Below are 24,104 nucleotides of genomic sequence, written 5' to 3' on the forward strand. Positions count from 1 at the left end.
GTCATTACTTCTACTTTCAACTACATGTAAGAATTATAATTATTCAATTTGTTTCTTAATTGTGCTTTTTATTATTTTTGATATTTCATTAATTTGTTCTTACTGTCTATTTTAGTATCTGGAACTAAAGGTGCACTCAATAAATCTTCTTTAAGGGAATTAATTAAATAATCATTGCAAGAGTCTTATGGCTATTTTGACCTCATGAATCATGGCAATGATAAGCTAAAGCTAATACTCAATTGTGAATATTTCTTTCTTTTTTTTTTTTTTTTTTTGAGACGGAGTCTCACTCTATCGCCCAGGCTGGAGTGCAGTGGCCGGATCTCAGCTCACGGCAAGCTCCGCCTCCCGGGTTTACGCCATTCTCCTGCCTCAGCCTCCCGAGTAGCTGGGACTACAGGCGCCCGCCACCTCGCCCGGCTAGTTTTTTTGTATTTTTTAGTAGAGACGGGGTTTCACGGTGTTAGCCAGGATGGTCTCGATCTCCTGACCTCGTGATCCGCCCGTCTCGGCCTCCCAAAGTGCTGGGATTACAGGCTTGAGCCACTGCGCCCAGCCAATATTTATTTCTATTATCTTCATAAAGACACTGGCTTATTTTTCCCAAAACAAAGATGATAATTTTCTACTTCATTCTTTTGGAATGAAAAGAGGTAGCTCTCTGTTTTCTTTCTAGATTTTGCAGCTAACTCTTTTCTTTCTAGATTGTGTATAATATTGTTTTAAATTTATTTCTCACAATCACTACAGTGTTCTTTATTACTTGACAAATACTTGTAGATATGCGCAAGCCCATTAAAATGAGTAAATTTAAATAGTTCTGGACTTTTTTGTGATTGTTTTAAAATGTCACATTACAGTTATATCTATTTTCTAAACAATATCTGCTGTTAATTCTTGGGAATTTTACACAGACTCACAAACACACAAAACTACACAAAAATATGTATTTGGACTTGCTAATGCTATACTATTTGCACCAAGCTCTCACTTTTTTTTTTGAAAATTACTGAAATATTATTTGCAGAAATAAACTTTGAATCAAAAAAGTGTTTTACAAATATACAATTATTACAAGAAGAAGAGAAAACATTCGAAGGAGAGATGTGTGACAGCAAGACCTGACACCAGTGAGCACTGTGCTGTGGGAGAGGGGAGACAGTCCAGGTGAGACAAGGATATGCCTGGTTAACATCTGATAATGTTTACACCATCTGCTCTCTCAGGTTTCCATTGTCTCTGAAGCACAGGAAGTAATGCAAAGTCATACAAGATCACTTAGTTCTTTGGCAAAGTCATTTAAAGGAAAATTTTAGGTGAACAATAATATTTATTTTATAATACAGAATTGTTTAATGTTAAGAAACTTTCAGCCATGAACTGGTGGTATTATTTGCAGGCACACATTCTCCTATTGGAAGTCCAGGCATTTAAAACATCATATTCTTCACATATTTAAATCACTTACAGGTATTTAAATCAGCCACTTTGTGCCAATTTACTTGTCCATTTTTTATTTATGTAAATTGATGATCTTCACTTGGCCTAATTATTGCTATTATTACCTCTGATAGTTAATTCATCAACCTCTACAATGCATGCTTCATAAGGACACAAACATTTTTTATTCATCTTTGTATTTCTATTCATTGCATGGCAGCTAACATGACAGAGGAACTTGATACAATTTTATGAGGACAGAGGAACTTGATACAATTTTATGAGAAGTCTCATTAAACTATCTGACAAATGACATTGTTATATCAGTAAAATTGCCCAGTAATTACAAGCACACACACCCACACACACGCACACACGCGCACACACACACATATGTAATATATGAATATATAATGCACACATTCATGTGTGTGAATATTTTGAAATGTATAATATATATTTTTAAATATTATCAAATATTGTTTATATATAGCTATGTAAATATACCCATTTAGAAATTACATGTGCGTGAGCCTGTGTATGGTATACGTGTGTTCATATATATGTGCATATACATATGTGTATGAATATATATACACACATATATATGGAGAGAGTGCGCTAGCTTGTTTGCTAAAATGCCAAAAATCACCAATTATTTCAAATATTTTACAAAATTCTTTCTTATTTTAGCATTTTTAAAGTTTCAAAGTAAAACACATATACATCTATAATTCTGTACTTCTTACTGTCTCGACCCCGTGGTTACTTTAACTATCTGGAAACAAAATTTATCACTTTTTTATTACTAAAATGTCAGCCCACAAATACCAGCACTTCCCACGATCTTAAGTTTCCATTTCTCTGTTATGCTTCAGTTAAGCATTTGTCAATACTTTTGTTGAATTCTGCATCATATTGAGAAATGTCTTCCCTACAGACTGGAGTTGAATGCTTACTCTCAACTTGTGCTTCTTTTAATGTTTCCAGACTTCTAATCGCTGGCAAAAGAAACTTGAAAATAAGGAAAGTAGAATTGCCTTCTTAGAAGCTGAACTAGTAAATTCACACACAATAAATCCAATAAAGTTGCAATGAGGATACTCCAGGAGGATTTCTGTACATGTTTACTGAAATGCTTTTGAATCTCTGAGTACCAACAATGCAAGGGGAAGTGTAACATAATATTGTGACAGGTAGAATTTGAATGTAATTTATGTTTAGTAAATGAAAACAAATCAGTTGCTTTTAAAAAATAATGTATACACAAACACACACACACACACACAAGAAGAAAGTTCAAAGAATCAGAAGTGACATCAGTTGTGCAACAGTGACAGCTACTAATTCTTAAGAATCTGAATTTTCTGTGCGGAGGCTGTGTTCTATTTTGTAGTACAAGAATTATTCATTCAACCTCTCTGTAGCTTGAATGGTAGATTTTGAAAACAGTCCAAACTAAGGGTAACTGTGATTATTAACTTGGTTTACTACTGCATGTGCCTTGCTGACAAAAAAAATGAGATGTTTTCTATGGGAGATGTGAGCATTTCAAACATTATAAAGCTATGCTATGAAAAGGTATTATAACAAAACACACTTTCCAAATAAACAAAAAAGTTATAAAACTTCCATTGTCAAATAAATTGAAACATCTTCCAGAGTAAAGAAATAATTTCTTAATCTTGAATTCTGAGAGCAATCTTTAGTAATTTCATTCAGATTCATACCTTTTTATTTACTTAATATTATGTAAGAATGAAGCTTGAAGAATTATGAGAAATAAATTATTAAAATATCAAAAAAGGGAGGAGATAATGAAATTAAGATGCTTCATAGTCTTAGAGGTTTCTGGGTCATCGCTAGATTACTGACTTAAATTTTTTAAATACACATTTTATATTGGAATATTTTTGATTTACAGATTTCTGCAGATTGTAGAGAACATGTCCATATATTACTACTGAGTTTCAGTTTCCCTTAGTATTATCATCTTATATTACCACAGTACATTTGTCAAAACTAAAAAATTCATTTGTTGCTTTAGCATTAAATACACTTTGGACTTTATCTAATTTTCCCCAGTTTTTTCAATAAACCCGTTTTCTGTTCCATGATTATATCCAAGATAATACAGCCCATTCTGTTTTTTATGTCTCTTTAGTGTTCTTTGGTCTGTTTCCCTATCTTTCTTAACCCAGAAATTTAAAAAAAGTGGTAAATACAATAAACACATAGAAAGGCAAGTAGATTAACCAAATTATTTGATATTTAAAGTAAAGCCAAGGAGAAAGAGAAAAAAAACCATACACAGAATATATAATATGAAAATCAATAGTAAAATGATGGATAGAATCCAAAATGTGTCAGGCTTAACATTAAATATAAATAGACTAAATATTCCTGGGAAGTATTAAACATTCACAAATTAAAAATTTTTTAATGCATTACATGATGTAGTAGACAAATAATTATGCAGGCTATGATAGACTGTAAATAAAAGAATGAAAAAAGCATATCATATGAATATCAGCATAAAAGAAACTGGTATAGTTTTATAAAGATCAGACAAAGGTAACAAATGAAGAAACATTATAATAAAGAGAAACATTACAAAATGCTTATGTTTTTCCACTTAGGTAATAAAACAATTCTTAATTTGTTTGCATTTAATAACACAGCTTCAAAATATAACATAAAAATTAACAGAACTAAAACAGATAAACTCCAAATCATAGCAGGAGATTTTCGTAATACCTCTGTGAACACCAGATAAAATAGGCAGAGAAAGTATGACTAATTTTATAAAATATTTAACTAAAATTACTAACAACCGGCCGGGCGCGGTGGCTCAAGCCTGTAATCCCAGCACTTTGGGAGGCCGAGGCGGGCGGATCACGAGGTCAGGAGATCGAGACCCTCCTGGCTAACACGGTGAAACCCCGTCTCTACTAAAAAATACAAAAAAAAAAAAAAACTAGCCGGGCGCAGTGGCGGGCGCCTGTAGTCCCAGCTACTCGGAGGCTGAGGCGGGAGAATGGCGGGAACCCGGGAGGCGGAGCTTGCAGTGAGCCCAGATCGCGCCACTGCACTCCAGCCTGGGCGACACAGCGAGACTCCGTCTCAAAAAAAAAATAAATAAATAAAATAAATAAATACATAAATAAATAAAATTACTAACAACTTAACTATATACTTTTTTATATACACATATAAAACACACACACACATACCTATTCACTTCATCTAAAAAAAATACATATGTTGAAGTCTCATGTTTACCAAAATTGTTCATATTTTGGACCACAATATGAAGCCTCAAAAGTTTTCAAGAATTAATAAGTTATTCAGGTCATATTCTCTATTTCAGTGGAATTAAGACAGTAATGAATAACAATAATAATTAAATAGTAGGAAGTGCTGAGATCGTGATAACTTAAGCAATACATTTTAAAATTATTACTGGGTCAAAGAACAAATCAATTGAAGTTAGAAAACATTTTGAAGTTAATACTAAAACTATGACATATTAAAAATTCTGGGATCCTGCTAAAGCTATACTTAACAGATTTTTAAATCTTAAATGAATCTGTTAGAAAAAGAAAGGGTAAAATAAATTGTTTAAAAGTTCACTTCAAAAAGATAGAAAATTTCCACAAATTAATCCTAACCAAGTGACAGAAAATGAAAAGATAAAAATAGATTAATGAATTAGAAACTTAAAATACTATAGAGCTACAAAATTAAAAACTAGTACTTTGAAAAACCTAAGAAAATGCTAGAAAAATTGAGATTTTCAAGGTAGAAATGGCACATAATAATAGTACTAGAAATAAAACTAGTGTCATCACATGGATCCTGGATACATTTTTAAATATAATAATGAATACATTAATAAATATTTGAAGAAAATTATATTCAGGTAAAATTTAAAAGTCCCTAGAATAATTTAAATTATCATACATTATTCAAAAAAAGGAAAAAGAAGCAAGTCCTACTCGTTATGAAAACAGTGCATCTTTTATAGCAAAAACAAGGATATCATAAAAAGGGTATATTAAAACCTAATAGTCTTTCTGAAAATAGATGAAAGCTTAAAATATTAATGAGCCAAATGTAAAGATGTATAAACAGGTAAACTACATCATCATATAATCAACTTCATTCTAAGAAAACAAACCTGGTTTAATATTTAAACAGCAATAAATGAAACTGACATTCAACAGACAAAAAAAGAAGAAAACTCTTCTTCTCAAAGGCATTGAAAATATATTTTTGAGAACTCAATATCCAATAATAATGATGATGGTAAATGTTAGTAAACTAAGAAAAAGAGGAAAGTTAGTGTAAGATAAATAGTAAAATTTGAATCACTTATTGAAGGCCTGGTGTCAATTACTAAATTATGGTAACTGAAATCCACATATATCACAACCATGCGAAGTGAAGATTGTCTGTAAAAACATTGTATTAGAAGTGAATAGAAATTTTGAGTATAAATTATGTCAAAAAGATGAGACATTACACCAAAGAAAAAACTCCAATAAAAATATAACGTATTTCATTTTAATCAGGAGATATTTTTCATGCCACAAAAACCCTTTTGAATATTTGACATCGCCTCAAACATTTCTATTTATATATAATATAATGGGTGAGGCCAGCAAGGAAGGACAAAAGTGTAGTGAGACCAGAAAAAAAAATTACCTTTTTATTTAATATATGTACTATTTACTAAAAGGGTAAAACAATTCAGCAAAAGTGTAAAAGTGCATGTTCCAGATGCCTATGGATGTTTGTTTTGTGAATGCTATTATGAGAAAAAGGCATTCATTTTGATGACTCCATTGGTTCAGCATGATCTGAAATGAGAGTGTTTACAATTCATAGTATTTTTAAACAGAAATCTTATTGAGATTGAAGTCAGCAGATGAAAGCAAGAGACAAAAAGCTTTTCTTATTAGACCATGAAATGAAATAAATTCAACATAAACATACAAACAATTCAAACTGTAAAGAATAATTATTTGATAAATTGTTTTCAAGTTTGTTCATGAGCATATTGTATTATTTCAGTTTACTGAGCAGTTACTTTTTTATCTCAGAGCACATGAATATTTACTTTTATACACCCTAGATGCAAACTTGCCTTCCCTAAATAAAATTTTGAGGAAAAAACCTCTGATGGAGTAGTTACTTATTATTTAGTAATGATAGCATGAATTTATTGAAACCAGATGTTTTAAATTTTAATTTAATGTTGTTATTAAGTTGATCTGTGATTTAATGAAATATTATTTTAAAAATAAAAACTGGGTAATTAAATTAGTATGTTATTTACATAATGCAATTTTTTTTTTTTTTTTATTTTGAGACGGAGTCTCGCTCTGTCACCGGGGCTGGAGTGCAGTGGCCAGATCTCAGCTCACTGCAACCTCCGCCTCCCGAGTTCACGCCATTCTCCTGCCTCAGCCTCCCGAGTAGCTGGGATTACAGGCGCCCACCACCTTGCCCGGCTAGTTTTTTGTATTTTTTTTTTTTTAGTAGAGACAGGGTTTCACCGTGTTCGCCAGGATGGTCTCGATCTCCTGACCTCGTGATCCGCCCGTCTCGGCCTCCCAAAGTGCTGGGATTACAGGCTTGAGCCACTGCGCCCGGCCCACAATGCAATTTTTAAAAACAATCTTGAATTTACAACTAACTTTACCTCTGCCATTCTTATCATGACTTCAAATCTGATTACATTGACAAGTGGCAATGTCCTAATAAATCCCTTGGATTCCCTTTTGTAAAACAATACCAAATATAAATTATATCTATTTTCCATGAATATATACCAACTATGCTGGGAATTTATATAAAATATTAAGAAATGGTATTATCTTTAAGGGATAATCAATAGATGACTAGTTCTCAATTAACTATAATATAGCTAAGATATAACACATATAACAACATGCAGGGTTTGGATTAATGACAAAGGCCAGATAATCTACTAATAATTAATTCAGCAAATATTTATTTAGAACCCAGTACATGTAATATAATCGAGTTATGTGTTAAAGGTGTGAAAGCATTGAACAAACGAAATCAAATGACAACACAAGAACAATGAAAATCATTGCCTGATCTTCAAGTCTTTTGTAGTACACTAGGAGACCATGCTAGGATGCAAAGGGCTAGAACATAAGAAAAAATGTAATATGCAATATGGAAAGTATAATCAATAGTTCTGGGACTTCGGAATTGATTGATCCATCTAGGTTCTTAAGATTTGGGAAAAGAAACGTAGACAAAGGGACAAAAAAACTTACAGGTTTTGTCTTTTGGCAGCTTTGATATTGAGTCCCAGCTTTTAAAATATGCCTCTAATATATTGTATCATCCTTATATTTCCTTCAAAATTGTCAATATTGTCTCCATCTACTCTTAAGTTTTAAGTCCATTTTGCTTTAATTTTCTTTTCATTTATGCTACTTGGATATCTTGCCTAAGGGATTTCTTTCTTACTATTTTAGCATAGGGATAAAAAATTTAATGACATGAAAAATTAACTCACATTTATAATACAAAAGATTTCTCATTTCCAGAGGCAGTCTACAAAGAGGTGAAATTATTCCAGGGGATTTTGCCTAGGTTATGCGGATAGACTTGGTGTAAACACCCATGATATTTCAACTGGGAAAGATCTTTAAGTCAAGGAATATAATGACATATTAGTCTATGCACACAATATGCAATTTCTAACACATATCAAGCATTTAATTCAAAGTACTCTTGAATATCCATGCCTGAGCAGTCTGAAATTATTGGCCATTTCTAAAGGATGTTTATTCTTAATTTGGAAGAAAAAAATGGATTTACACCATCATTTAAAGAACAAGACAACATGAAGCAAATTATTTTCTACCTGAGATAATTTATATGTTTTGGCAAGTTAGATGATGAAATAAATGTATAATATATTATTCAAAAACTTTGTATATCTTTATACTATTAGAAACTTCTCATGCTCACCACTTAGTAGTATTTCACTTAGGAGATAAAGGATGTTCACATTTCAATCCAAATGAAAAATGAAATATGATTTGAGATCAACAGTGACAATCATTTTGAATTTAAAAGAGGGAAAAAAAGAAAAGTCACTTTTTTTCTAAGAAAATCGTGGCCAGATTATGTCTCCGAAGATCATTTAAGGCAATCTTTTTTTTATTAACTCTATGAGTTAAAGACAGCTTCATCAAAAGAAAGTCAAGAAACCAAATGACCTAGTATGTGGGGCTGATTTAGCTTCACTGGGGTAGGAGAATTGTTTGAGCTTTGTTGGAAAACTTTTAAAGAAAGTCTGTGTCAAACTTTTAAATCTTTCACCTATCATATTAAAAATATGATCAATTATTTATGTGGGGCTCAGTGAGGAGAGTAAAATCTCTTTTGACTTTTGGCCAGACACTTAATACTCATTACTTTTCAAAAGTTTTGACTTTCTCCAGTAAATAATAAATAAATATAAAGCTGTTTAAGGTTTCTGTTTTCACATTTATTTTTTCATATTTTAAAATTAAATATATTTAAGAAGAGAGCTGGCACTGTATTGATAAGTGAATTAGCAAAAATAGAAATTTCATTTTCCTAGGAAAATTATAGTTATTATTTTGAAGATTATTATGTATATTCTTATGACAATACTAGCTCAGAATTATATAGTGTCTTGAGAGTGTACAAATGTGTTGCATAGTTTAATTTCAGATCTCATAAATAAACCATATTGAGGGAATATTCATCATTTTAGGCAGAATACACTGAACCCTGAGAAACAATTCATTTTCTGAGCACCTCCCATCTCTGGAAAGGGCTCTGCAAATGGTTTCCATAAGTCAGTGACCTAGAACATTACTTCTAGTTTATGAAAATAAATTGTAAATCGTTACAAAATACACTGTATTTTACTGGGAGGCTGGAACACTAATCTCATGTGGTATAGTGTCTATGAGCATCAGCTCTACACACAAAATACCTAGATTCAAAATGTGACTTCACTTGCTGAGGAATCTTATGCATCCAGTTGCTTAATCTTTCAGAGCTCAATGTTCTCACTTGCAAAATGGAAATAACTGTGCCTACCTGCTGGCATGGTGGTGAAGAGGAATAAGATAATTCAAATAAAGCACTAAAAAATACCAAACAGTGTGTGCTCAATAATTGTGTTCAGTTATTACTATTATGAAACATTTTTTTGTGGATGGAGGTTGTGATGATTTATTTTAGGTGTCAAAAAAATTGACCGGGCTAAGTGATACCCAGATAGCTAGTAAAATACCAGTTTTGAATATATCTGTGTGGTTGTTTCTGGAAGACATTAGCATTTGAATCATTAGACTGATTGAGGAAAATCTGTCTTCACCCAAAGTGTCTAGGCAGCATGTGATTTCTTGAGGACCTGAATAAAACAAAAGACAGAGGGAAGGTGGTTTCTCTCTTTGTTCTGGAGCTGGGACACCAATCTTCTCCTTCCTTTGGACATCAGAACTTTAGGTCCTAATCTTTTCACATAGCGAAATACACCAGTGTTTCCTCTTGTTCTCAGGCCTTTGGTCACACACCATGGCTCCCCTGGTCCTCAGGCTTTCTAGCTCAGACTAAATTACCACCCTAGGTTTCCCATTTCTCCAGACTGTGGAGGGTATGTCATAGGATTTCTCAACTGTATAATCACATGTGCCAATTCCCATAATAAATCCTCTTGTTTATCTATATATCTATACATTAGTACTGTTTCTCTGAAGAACCCTAAGCACAAGGATCTACATTAAAAAAATCATGGATTCTCAATAAGAATGAAAGAAAACTAGTAATTCAAGTCTTAATAACACTAACTTAAATATCAAAATATAAATAATATAATCTAAAGAGTAATATATAGTGAAATTAATAAATGGACAATTCTATTACCTACAACCTGGATATCCATTAAAAAATCAAAACTTTACTTGAACAATTGGATAGTCAACCTAACAGATATGTGTCCATATTTGTAGAGTGTGTGTGTGTATGTATGTGTCTTTACATACATGGATAAATGTATGTAAGTACATAAAAATGCACATAAGTGAATTTACTAAAACTATCTACAATTTTCATTGTTATAAATTCATATTTTATGACATTTCTCATAGTATGTCAATAATATTTAATAAATGCCTTTTTTTCGAAATCATGTGGACAATCTTTCCTGTAAGTATAGTCTTTAGCTAAAGAGTTATTTTGTATTCTGTGCTATAACCATAAGTCTTTTCAAAACAGAATATCAAAGGAATGACTTTTTTTTAACAAACACAGCAGAAATTCACTTTTAAGATAAGTGGGAAAACACACTAAAGACAAGATAATCTAAATGGTTAATATTCTGTATTGTAACATCTCGGTAGCAAATACAATATAATTTTAAAACATTTTCAGCTTTTATAGTGTGAAATCCAGTTAAGAGTTTTCATTTTCAAAAATGCTATATCAGCATTCTTCTCTTTCCTCAATATTTTTAATACTATCAGTTGTCAAATAATATATACAAATACCTTTGTTTGTAGCTAAGGCAAACTTGTCATATTCAGGGTATATAATATTTTAGTTCTAATTTCTATATGCTTAGCATAATTGTTATCCTGTCATTGTTATCTAGGTAATTAAGACCTTAAAACAAAATGTTTTTGGACATTGAGGAAGGCCTAGCTGAAAATGCTAGATCCCACGAGTTTTTCATAGATAGCTGAGTTTTCTTATTTACTTATACAAATGTTTTTAAGACATTAAAAGCTAAAATGTATTTTTGCTTGCTTGAACTGAATTTTCCTGTCAAGTAGACAGGTCAGGAGACTGGGACTAATTTAAGAATTAGGTTAAACTGTTCCTCAGCTTAGACAAATTGAAAAACAAAAGGAATCAAAGAAGCCTATAAGACTCTAAATTTATAACCAATTTGTGTAAGATACAGCAGAAAAGTAAAACAAAACAAAACAAAAATCCACTATTCAAGACAGAGAATATTTATAACTTAGGTATACCTTGCATCATATGGTAATAGTTTTTGTCTTGCACAAGCCTCTAGAGACATGTCTAAAACATTGGCCAATCTAAAAGATTGGATTAGCAGTCTTCTGAGGATAATTCTTCATGAGAACCTGTATAAAACTAAGGAGAAATCTTCCTTCGAAAGCAATGCAAGTCCTGTGTGGCAGTTGCTTTGGCCCTAGATGTAAAATATTCGCTCACAACCCAGGGAAGGGCACTTTGAATGCACACACAATTTGCTGCTGGATTGGAAGAAATGTGGATTTCAAAGTGAAAACATAAATTATGAGGCTTTGAATTATCAAAAAAGAAAGGAAAACCCCTCAGATAAGACTGGTGCTGCAAATTTTACAAACTTCTCAATTTGGCAAGTAGGCAAGAATGCCTCAGCTTCCATTCCCTGTGAGAAGGGAGGATTCTCCCCTTTTGCTAAAGACAAAATGCACACACTAGTCTCATTCTAGGAGGTATCCTCAAATTTATTTTAAGTTCAAAGGTCTTGCTCTCTGGACAATTGTCTTAAATTGCCCCTTATAATGGGAGGCTGAAACTATCCTGATTGTCTCAGTCACTCTCATATTCACTAGATATGAATTAATATCTTTATAGGCTTTTACAATAGTTCCTTATTATACTTAATATTGCATCCTGGGAATATAAGTTCATTTGGTACACCTATCCCAGACACTTGAGTTTGGCCTGATTTCTAATTTTTATTTGTATTAGGCTGGTATGATGATAACCTTATGTAGCTTATTAATTTTTTGCACCCCTTAAAAGTTGGGCACATGAGATACAAATCCTTGATTAATTCAATTTTTGAGGTTCTGAAGAAACTCACCTTTAAAGAGAGTGAAAATGACTCAGCTTTCACCTTTTGCAAGAACTCCAACTCTATACAGGCTTCTTAACAGACACTGCATAAGATTAACACTGAAAAAGTCACCATATTTTGACTTTCTTTTCTATTTTAACTTGCAATGATTTAATCTGGATCACTTTATTTCCTTTTGAAAAATGTATAATGAGAGGATATGTATTCAAACATGTTGACATTTTATTATTTAGTATGCTCACACTGCCCTCTGATCTTATTTGAGAACCTCTGGTGAATTATAATAAGCAATGTGGATAAAAGTAAATTTGCAAGAAAAAGATATTAGGGATTATATTTTTAGTTAAATTATTTGAACCCATTCTCAAAACATTTAATAACAAATTTCAAGCTGCGTAACAAAGATCCCAAAGGAACACTTGAAACAGCAGTGATTGCCATGAGTGACGGTATGAGAATGTTCTCAAAAGATTAGTGGATGTTGCTAATTAACTGTGAATTTGCTTAGGATAGAAACACCTCTGGCTGACCATAGACACAATTATTGCATTAAAGGTACAGAAAATATAGAAAAATAATATGTGATTTCCACCCTCAGTTTTATCTTTCTTCCAACTCCTCATTGAAAGGTTGCCCTAGAAAAGGGTGTGAATTATTTTACCGGAAACAGGAGAGAGAACATAGCATGTTTATCTAAGTTATTCTGGGGATCTTCTCACATTCAGAGAACATTCTATAAATGCTTATTTATTCTTACAAATGTACACCAGTCAAAATGTCTTTTACCTGCTCTCTAATCACCCAGAATAGTTGAAATACCCTTATTCAAGATTTCTGTAGCACAATATTGACACCAGAGATGTATTTCATATGAATGCCTTGTACTATCATGTCCTTTTTGAAAGTAGATTCTATTTCACCTATAATGCCTGTCTCAGGACCTACCAGGACTTGATGAATGGAATCTGAAAAACAAAGGAATCAAAGAAGCCCATAAGACTGTAAAGTTATAATCTATTTGTGTAAGATATAGCAGAAAAGTAAAACAAAACAAAACAAAAACCTACCATTCAGAACAGATAATATTCATAACTTAGGTATATCGTGCATCATATGGTAATAGTTTTTGTCTTGCACAAGCCTCTAGAGACATAAGTGTCTAAAACATTGGCCAGTGGATTAACAGTCTTCTGAGGATGATTCTTCATGAGAACCTGTATAAAACTAAGGAAAAATCTTCCTTTGAAAGCAATGCAAGTCCTATGTGGCAGTTGCTTTGACCCTAGATGTAAAATATTTGCTCACAACCCAGGGAAGAGCACTTTGAATGCATACTCAAAAAGTGTTTATAAAAATGAATTAATTTCATTGTAAAAGTCTTAAGTTCACCAACAGTATTAGACATTTTTTGTATAACTTAGAATACCAAATGTAGCTAATATACTCAAAATATACATATAGAACCAATGATAACATAAGTAAGAATTAACAGTCTTGTAAGGCAAATATCATTTGTTTAAAAACAGAATCAAAATCCAGTAAAACAATTTTGCATATATCATTATAGCATTACATTGTTTTCTCCTTCAAAAAATAAAGCCTGTTGTTACTGTTGCACAGAACTAGGCAAGAATGATATTTCATGCATTGTAGAGTAGAAAACTTTGGTTTTGTATTTCGGTTATATAACTGGGCAGGATAACCAGCCAGAGTCACTAGACACCCAACAGAGTTCTAGCTGCTATTTGGTTCCTCTTTGTAGTTAGTATCAAACACATGATTCCATAAAGAAATTCATTTAATCCATCAAGATCACTGAAACTATAATATGTTTGGAAAGGCATGGCAGATGGACCTTCATAAATTGTTAATATTATATTACCATAAATGTAAACCTTTAAAACAAAGTGTTTTCTTGTCATTTAATTTTTTATCTTCCCGTTTTCCCCTCAGCATTTCTTCTACTCTTGAATGAATCATAGGCACACAGAATATCTGTTGACTGCATGTTACTTAAAGGTATGCTGAGTTTGAGGAGTTCTTGAGACAGCTTATATATATCCAATTGGAGTTATCCTCTTAAATTATATTGAAAACTTCACTTGTGATTAGAACACCATGTAATAGAGAAGAGAAATGCAATCACAATGAACTTACCCCCTGACAGAAAAATGCATGCATTTTTAAACCAGACTTATCTTAATCTAAATTTGGGGTTACATTAAGAAAATGATATTATATAGTTCAACTTAAATTTCTAATTATTCTATTATTATCTAATTTGTTGCATTTTTATATTGAAGTACTATATAATTGCTTGCTCTGAGTATGTATCTCTGTACTTTATGGTTACATAACAATCATCAAATGGCATATAAAGATGAATAACCTTTGCCATGCTGTTTACTCCAATGTCCAGTAAAGCAAATAATTAGGTAGTAACTATAGTAATTATAATAATTACAATTACAAATAATTATAATAATTGAACCTCAGTGTTACAGTAGATACATGGATATAAAACCAAAACTTAACATTTTTTTCAAGGGCTTGTATTAAATCATATTAGATCCACACCTATTATTACATTAAACAATATGGGACAAAGCATACTCTTCTGAATCTTTGTTAAACAATACAAGAATGAGACATTTAAAAATAAAATAACAAATTAGCTGTTTGCACCAGCAAATACTTGCCCCTGGAAGAGAAGATTACACACCATGTTGAATGGTTCAGGACTCATCTCAAGACCTTCTACTAGCTATGCCAACCAGTCCAAATTGATGGTCATAAAATTGGTCCATACCCAACCTGTTTCCCACTTTGCAAGACACAGATCAAAAATAACACAGCTGAAGACAAAACCCTGTAAACATCCTTGCCTAATTCTCTTACCTTGAGATACGACAGGAGTGAAAAAAACAGCTTCAGTGATTCAGAGGTTAAAGACTTTATTCAGCTGATGTGCATCAGGAAGTAGCTGAAGGCCAAATACAAATAACCCCTGAGTCAAAGCAGTAGTGTGGATTTATATAGTTAGAAAAAAGAAGCATGTTTCTTTATGTTTTAGCTGAAGTAGCACTTTTCCTTATATCCTACTGCTACAAAACCTACGGTTATAAAAGTTGAAAATTGTTTTGGGTTTTCATGCCTATCAGTAAGGATTGTTGGTGCAATCCCATTCAGGAAACTCTCAAAACAATTATTTTGAAAACTATTTTGCATATTTTGTAATTTTCAAAGGTTCAGAAGAAGCACAGATAACAGAAAAAAATGAAGAGAAAAAAAGAGACTAAAAAAATTACGAGGAGGTAAAGATTAAGGCAAGGGAAATTGAGGATTGCTTTTAATCCTTTTACTGACACTAACACCCTGCAAAGACAATATTCCCTTTTCCTACAGTAAGTCCAACACATTCAGCTTTGCTTGATTAATACATTCTTCTGATGTTCCTCTGGAAAGCTGACATTTGACAGAATAAAATTTTGGAAGGGTAATAAATAAGGGAAGAAATGTGACAATTACAAAAGTAGCTTGTGTAGATATTTGAATTTTAACTGCATATTAAAAGCTTTTATCTGTTAAGGAAATGGAGAAAATTGAAGACAGAGCATAGAAAATACGGGTAGTTGTAGTTTCCCAGTGGGGATAACAGCAGAAACTCACATTACCCTGCTGCCCTGCTCTAAATACAACCAACTGTACTGGAAACAATTCAACATACAATCATAAAACGACTCTGAAATATGGGCAGAAGAAGGTGTGGGATGGTTATAAACCTCAGGACTTCAAGAACAATATTATGAGGAGTTCCTAGGGTTTCCTTTTTTATCTGTCATATAATCTGGACTGGGTACTGGAGAGATCTGCAGTTACAAGCCCCTACATGCGTAGACACAGAGAAAAACAAATGACGGCAAGAAAAGCTCACTCCATCTGTTTAGGAGACTTTATTTATTTATTTTTTTTTTTTTTTATTTTTTTTTTTGAGGCAGAGTCTCGCTCTGTCGCCCAGACTGGAGTGCAGTGGCGCAATCTCGGCTCACTGCAAGCTCCGCCTCCCGGGTTCACGCCATTCTCCTGCCTCAGCCTCCCGAGTAGCTGGGACTACAGGCGCCCGCCACCTCGCCCGGCTAGTTTTTTGTATTTTTAGTAGAGACGGGGTTTCACCATGTTAGCCAGGATGGTCTCGATCTCCTGACCTCGTGATCCGCCCGTCTCGGCCTCCCAAAGTGCTGGGATTACAGGCTTGAGCCACCGCGCCCGGCCAGGAGACTTTAAAAAAGGAAGGCTAGGAGGGGCTTAATGGGAAAACTGATGCCCGGTGGCTGCAGTGGGCCTCATCTGCCTGCAGCAATGGCAGAAGCAAAGGTTTAGGGACCAAATCCACATCTAGCTTCAACAGCAGACCTGAGCTGCCTCTAGCAGAGGCTGCAGCAGATACCAGGCAGACTAACTCACTTCATGCTTCACAAACACTGCAACAATTGTCTTCTTTGCTCATAGCAGTGACCACAGAAAACAAACAAACAAACAAACAGAAAAACAAAAAACCTGCTGTCAGCATCAGACTCCTTCACACCTCTAGCACCAGAAGGATCAATGTCTTATAGCTCTTCATGCACTAGCAGAATGTGACTCAGATCCTGTCTTCTAATCCTCCAGACAACAGCAAAGGGCCACACAGACTTAGTAGTTCCTGAACCTTCATCAAGCAGTGGAAGATGATTCAGGGCATGTGTCTCCTAGCTTCTACCCAAGGGCACACAGCAAACCAGACGTGGTGTCTCAGAGGCAAAGGAATATTCAGATACTTATCTTTATTTCCCCTTCTTTTCTGAAAGATATTTTCACTGGATCAAGACTCTCTTTTAACAGTTATTTTTACTAAATTATTTTTATAAATGTTATGCTACTTCCTCTGGCCTCAGTGATTGTAGATGAGAAAGGCACTGTCACTTGATTTGGTGTTTCCCTTTAGTCATACTTTTTTTCTTCTACTTGATTTCAAATTTTTTTCTTTGTATTTTTGTTTTATTTTTATTTTTCGAGACAAGGATCTTGCTCTGTCGCCCAGGCTGGAATGCAGTGGTGCAATCTCAGCTCACTGTGACCTCCACCTCCTCGGTTCAAGAGATTCTCCTTCCTCAGCCTCCTGCCCCCTGAGTAGCTGGGACTTCAGGTGTGCACCACCACACCTGGCTAATTTTTGTATTTTTAGTAGAGGTGGGGTTTCACCATCTTGGTCAGGCTGGTCTCGAATTCTGACCTCAAATGATCTACCCACCTCGGCCTCCCAAAGTGCTGGGATTACAGGCTTGAGCCATTGTGCCCGGCCTGTATTTTTTTCTAAAGTTTATTTATCGGGTTTCTTGGTAAAACTTTCTTTGGATACCTCCTGTTTATCATTCACTCAGCTTCTTAAATTGACAGACTTATAAGCCCATTGGCAAATTTGGTAAGTGACCAACCATTGTTTCTTTCAGTATTTTTCAACCTCACATTCTTTCACCTACCCTTTTGAGTCTCCAATAATACAAACATTGGAACTGTTGTTTTGTCACAGCTCCCTAAAATTGTGTTCTTTTTCTTTTTCCAGTTTACTGTTTTTCAGATTGGAAATATTCTATTGATCTCACACTAAATCTATCTTCTGTCATCTCTACTCTACCAATAGGCTCAATGAGTTTTTCAGTTTTATTATTAATTTTGTTCAGTGATATGATTTCCATATGGTTGTTGTTTTAATAACGTTTATTTCTTTCCTAAAATTTTCCAAGGAAATATATAATAACTTTTTCAAGAATCTTTACAGTGTTCAATAAAAAATCTTTGTCGGAGAGTTCCGACATCTGATTCCCGTTAGAAATAACTTTAGTTAATTGTCTTTTCTCATTCCTGCTGTATTTCTCCTTGTTGTTCATATGACAAATAATTTTTGGTTGTGTTACGAACAATTTAGATATCTCGTTAGTAGGCAATCTTATTTAAATCTTCTACTTTATCATTTGGCCCCTCTAGCATGTATGTTCTGACCTAGTCTGTGAGCTATTGTTACAAAGACAATTTGTTTTCTTATCCCTTGTAATGCTTCTCTAGGCTTTGTTCTTATGGTTCCACTTGAGCTCCTATTGTATTTCTGCTAGTGCCCCTCGATGGCAGCAGAAGACATTCCCTTGGGCCTCTGAGGGTTTTTAGATGAGGGATAGGGAATGCTAGACATGTGTAATGGAGAATGTTTTCACTGGTCTCTTTGATCACCACTTGGTGTCACTAGGCTTTCCACTCTGTTCCTCTTGTCCCTAGGGGCGGAAAGCACCTACTTGAGTTGCCTTCTACTCCAGGGTGAAGGTTCAAGGGTTATAGGGTCCTGAGTGGTTTTCTGACACTGAGTGGAGAGTTCTGAAGAATCCAGCCTGCTTCAACTTGGTCGAGGGTTAAGAGACACCACGTCTGGTTTGCTGCCTGCCCTTGGGTAGAAGCTAGAAGACGCATGCCCTGAATGATCTTCTGCTGCTTGATGGATGTTCCGGAGCTACTAAGTCTGTATGGCTCTTTGCTGTTGACTGGAGGATTAGGAGAAAGGATCTGAGTCACATTTTGCTACCGTATGAAGAGTTGTAAGACACTGATCCTTCTGTTGCTAGCAGTGTGAAGGAGTCTGATGCTGCCAGCGGGCATTTTTCACTATGGCCACTGCTATAAGCAAATAAGACAATTGTTACAGTGCATGTGAAGCATAAAGTGGGTTTGCCTGCCTAATATCTGCTGTAGCCTCTGCTGTAGGCAGCTCAGGTCTGCTGTTGAAGCTAGATGTGGATTTGGTCCCTTAACCTTTGCTTCTTCCACTGCTGCAGGCAATGAGGCCCACTGCAGCCACTGGGCATCAATCTTCCCACTAAGTTTCTCCTGGGCTTCCTTTATTCCAATCCTCTGGACATATAGAGTGAACTTTTCTTGTTTACATCTTTTTTTCTCTTTGTCTATGCATGTTGGTGCTTCTAATTTCAGATCTCTCTAGTACCCAGTCCAGATTATATGACAAATGAAAGAGAAAGTCCTAGGGACGCCCCATGGCATCGTTCTTGAATATTACCGAGTAGATTCTCTGACCATAATGAAGTCAAACTAGAGGTAAATAACAGACCAACAACAGGAAAACCTTGAAGAACATATAAATTAAACCACGTACTTTCAAAACAATGTAAGAGTAACAGTGTAATCACAAATAAAATTTTTTTAAATGCACATATTACTGAATGAAACAAAATATATCATATAAAAATATGTGGGATACAGCTAACACAGTGCTAAGAGGAAATTTTCTAACACTGAAGGCTTACACTAGAAAAGAATAAAAGTACCAAATCAATGGGTTTATTTTCTACCTAATGAACTGGAAGAAAGAAAGCAAAACAAACCTGAAGTGAAGTAAAGGAAAGGAATAATGTAGACAGAATTAATTAATAAAATTACAAACAGAAAAATAGTATAGAAAGTCATCATACAAACAAGAAAAAGAAAAGCAAAAAAAGAAAAATTAAAATGGCAAATTTAAGCCTGATACGGTTTGACTGTGTCCCCACCCAAATCTCAGATTGAATGGTATCCTCCAGAATTCCCACATGATGTGGGAGGGACACATGGGCAGGTAATTGAATCATGGGAGCCAGTCTTTCCCATGCTATTCTCATGATAGTAAGTCTCACAAGATCTAATGGGTTTACCAGGGGTTTCTGCTTTTGCTTCTTCATCATTTTTCCTCACCATGGCCATGTAAGAAGTGCCTTTTGCCTCCTGCCATGATTCTGAGACTTTCCTAGCCATGTGGAACTGTAAGTCGAATTAAACCTCTTTTTCTTACCAGTCTCAGGTGTGTCTTTATCAGCAGTGTGAAAATGGACTAACACAAAGCTATTTTATTTATATATATATAAAATATATAGGTATATTATATACATATATTTTAATTAGTGAAAGGCCAACAAAAAAAGAAGGAGAAAGAGAAGGAGAAGGAGAGACAAATTAGGTGTTTTCATTGTTGCTTCCTACAGCCTCTCCCACTCCCACATGTACTCCTGTGGTGCCATGGGAAATAATGCTTGTTCATAGGAAATGGTGTTTATTTTGCTTTGCTTCCATAGAGACAAGATGGTGGACTAGACGTAGCCAGGAGATGCTGCTCCCACCAAGAAAGACAAAATTATTGAGTAAATCACCATAATTTAATCAGACCTTCAGAGAGAAAACACCAAAAATGGATGGAAAGGCAATGCTAAAGCTGAAGACTGAAGGAGGAGGAAGCTGGAAATTCTCCAGGGGGTACATGAACTTTAGGGCTTGGTCCCCGCCAGAGCAGCTCCAGGGAAAGGGGTGAGTGAGGGACGGGTGAGTGAGGGACAGTTCCTTCTCACCATGGACCTCTGGGATCCTAGTTACAGAAGAACCCATGTTCCTCATGGATGTGTGAGCTGGGAGGGATCATCTCAGGGAGCAGACACAGATAGCTCTTCAGTTGTCATGGAGCCTGGGAGATTTTGTGCTGTGGGATGATAGAACAGAGAATAGCCATAGATGTCCATCCTCCAGGGGTCCCCATATACCTCCAGGAGATATTAGCCACAGCTGACTTGTGAGACAGGAGAGAGTGGGGCCGGTTTCTCCACAGGACTGGAGTGCACCTGTTCTGCAAACCCTTCTGCCCACCAGCCCCTCCCAGGGCCCATGCTTAGCTGCCCTACAGGAGCAGTTGCACAGCCCGCCTCCACAACCCAGCCTCAGTGTGTTGCTCCACTTGAGTACTTTATTGGTGATACGGGAGCACATCAGATCCCCCAGTACAGCAGGAAAACCAACCTTGATCTGCTGGAAGTTCCAATGCCTTCAGGGCTAGGGCACACAATTCCAGAGTACAACCAACATCTATAGCAGGCACTCAAGCAGGGGAGGAGCCCCCATCCTCAGAGCACTGAGAGGGGTGAGATGTGCAGGTTCCTGGGCTGAAGCAAGAGCATGGAATTCCTCTCTCCTCAGAGCCAGTCCAGAAAGGTTGTGGCATTTCTCACTGCTACAGCCTCTGCTCCAGGAAGTCCCACCACACAGAACACCTAACAAAGGAAACACTGGTACAATGCCAGCAATCAGCAGAGGCTCCCCCAAGGTCCAAAATGAACCTGGTGATAGGATCATCTCTCTCCATCCCCTACAGCAGACCATGCCTGTGAATTTGAGGAAGTACAAAAGAGCCCTCTAGCTGGGTATTAGGCTAGCTACAGGCCATCAATCTTAAGTATCATCTGGTGAATCACAGCCCATAACACCAAAAATTATTTTGATAATATATACACCTGTAAAAGCATTATAATTCACTCACACGTAAATATCTTAGATAGAGCCTCTGAAAGCACCCAGAAACGAAGCCAACTGACTATATTTACCTTACACAACAGTAAATGGAACATCAACCCTCCCAGATAACAATCAATGCAAGAACTCTGGCAATTCAAAAAGCCAGAATGTCCACTTACCTCCAAACAAGTCCCAAGCAATGATTCTTAACCAGTCTGAAATGACTGAAATAACAGAAACAGAATTCAGAATTTGAATGACAAGGACGCAGATCAAGATTCAGAAGAAAGCTGAAACTCAACCCAAGGAATCCAGGAACACAGTAAAAAAATCCAAGAACTGAAAGATGACATATTTTAAGAAAGAACCAAACTAAACTTCTAGAACTGAAAACGTCACTACAAGAATTTTACAATACTGTCAAAGTGTTAGCAGCAGAATAGACCATGCTGAGGAAAAAAGTCTCAGAGCTCAAAGACTGGATCTTTAAATCAACTCAGACAGACAAAAATAAAGAAAAAAGAATTTTAAAAAATAAAACTATCAAGAAACATGAGATTATATAAAGAGATTAAATATATGAATCACTGGCATTCCTGAGAGAGAAGAGAAAATAAGTAAGTTGGAAAATACATTTGGAGATATAGTCCATAAAAATTTCCTTAATCTTGCTAGAGAGGTTGGCAAGAAAATCCAAGAAACACAGAGAACCCTGGCTAAATACCATACAAAATGGCCACACCCAAGGCACATATTCATCAGATTCTCCAAGGTCAAAGCAAAAGAAAAAATTTTAAGGGCAGCTAGAGAGAAAGGTCAAGTCACACACACAGTGAACACGTCAGGCTAGCAGAAGACCTCTCAGCAAAAAACATTACAAGCCAGAAGAGATCGGGGGCCTATTTTCAGTGTCCTTAAAGAAGAGAAATTCCAACCAAGAATTTCATTTCCTGCCAATCTAAGCTTCATAAGTAAAGTAGTAATACTTTTTTTTTTTTTTTTTTTTAGGACAAACTAATTCCAAGGGAACTCATTTCAAACAGAAAAGTCTTAAAGAGGTCCTTAAGGGAGTGCTGAACATGAAATCAAAAGGACAATATCTGCTACTACAAAAACACACTTAAGCACATAGAACACAGACACTATAAAGCAACCGCACAGTCAAGTCTATATAACAACCAGCTAACAACATAATGACAGGATCAAAATCACACATAACAATACTAACCTTGAATGGAAATGGACTAAATGTCCCACTTAAAAGACATAGAGTGACAACCTGAATTTAAAAAACAAAAAACAAAAACAAAAAAACCCAAGACCCAACCATCTGTTGTCCTCAGCAGACCCAGCTCACTTATAACAACACCCACAGGCTCACAGTAAAGGATTAAAGAAGGATCTACCAAACAAATGGAAAGAAAAAAAAAAGTAGGAGTTGTTATTCTCATATTACATAAAACAGATTTTAAACTAATAAAAATAAAGAAGGACAATGAAGGACATTGTATATTGTTAAAGCATACAATCCAAGAAGAAGACTTAAGTATCCTAAGTATATATGCACCCACCATTGGAGCAATCAGCTTCATAAAACAAGTTAAAGGTCTATGAAGAGACTTAGACAAACACACAGTAATAGTGAGAGAGTTCAACACCCCACTGACAGCATTAGATCTTCAAGACAGAAAACTAAAAAAGACTCTCTGGACCTAAACTCTTCTCTTAATCAACTGTGTCTCATAGACACCTATAAAACACTACAGGCAACAACCCACAGAATATGCCATCTTCTAATCTGTACATGGAATACATGCTCCATCATTAAGCAAGTTTCAATAATTTTTTTAAATAAAATAATTCTAAGCACACTCTTGCACTGCAGTATAATACGAGTAGAAATAAAAATCAAGAAGATATCTCAAAACTAAACAAATACATGGAAATTAAGCAACTTGCTCCTGAAGAACTCCTGGGTGAACATTAAAATTAAGGCAGAAATTTTTTTTTTAAATTTGATGCTAATGAAAATAGAACACAATTTACCAAAATATCTGGGATACAGCTAAAGAATGTTAAAAAGAAAGTTTATAGCCCTAAATGTCTTCATCAAAAAATTTAGAAACATCTCTAATGCTTAACAATCTAATGTTGCAACTAAAGAAACTAGACAAAAAAAAACTTATCAAGAAGCTAATAGAATAAAAGAAATACTCATAATTAGATAACTTGATGAAATTGGTATGCCAAAATCTATATGAAGTATCAATGAAAAAAAAAGAATTGGTTTTTCAAAACAAAAACAAAACAAAAATTAAAACAAATTGATAGACTGCTAGCTAGATTAACAAAGAAAAAAATGAGAAGGTACAAATAAATACGTCAGAAATGACCAAGACAGCATTAC

The sequence above is a fragment of the Trachypithecus francoisi genome, unplaced genomic scaffold, assembly GCF_009764315.1.
Source record: "Trachypithecus francoisi isolate TF-2019V2 unplaced genomic scaffold, Tfra_2.0 Lachesis_group7, whole genome shotgun sequence".
In the NCBI taxonomy this organism is placed as follows: domain Eukaryota; kingdom Metazoa; phylum Chordata; class Mammalia; order Primates; family Cercopithecidae; genus Trachypithecus; species Trachypithecus francoisi.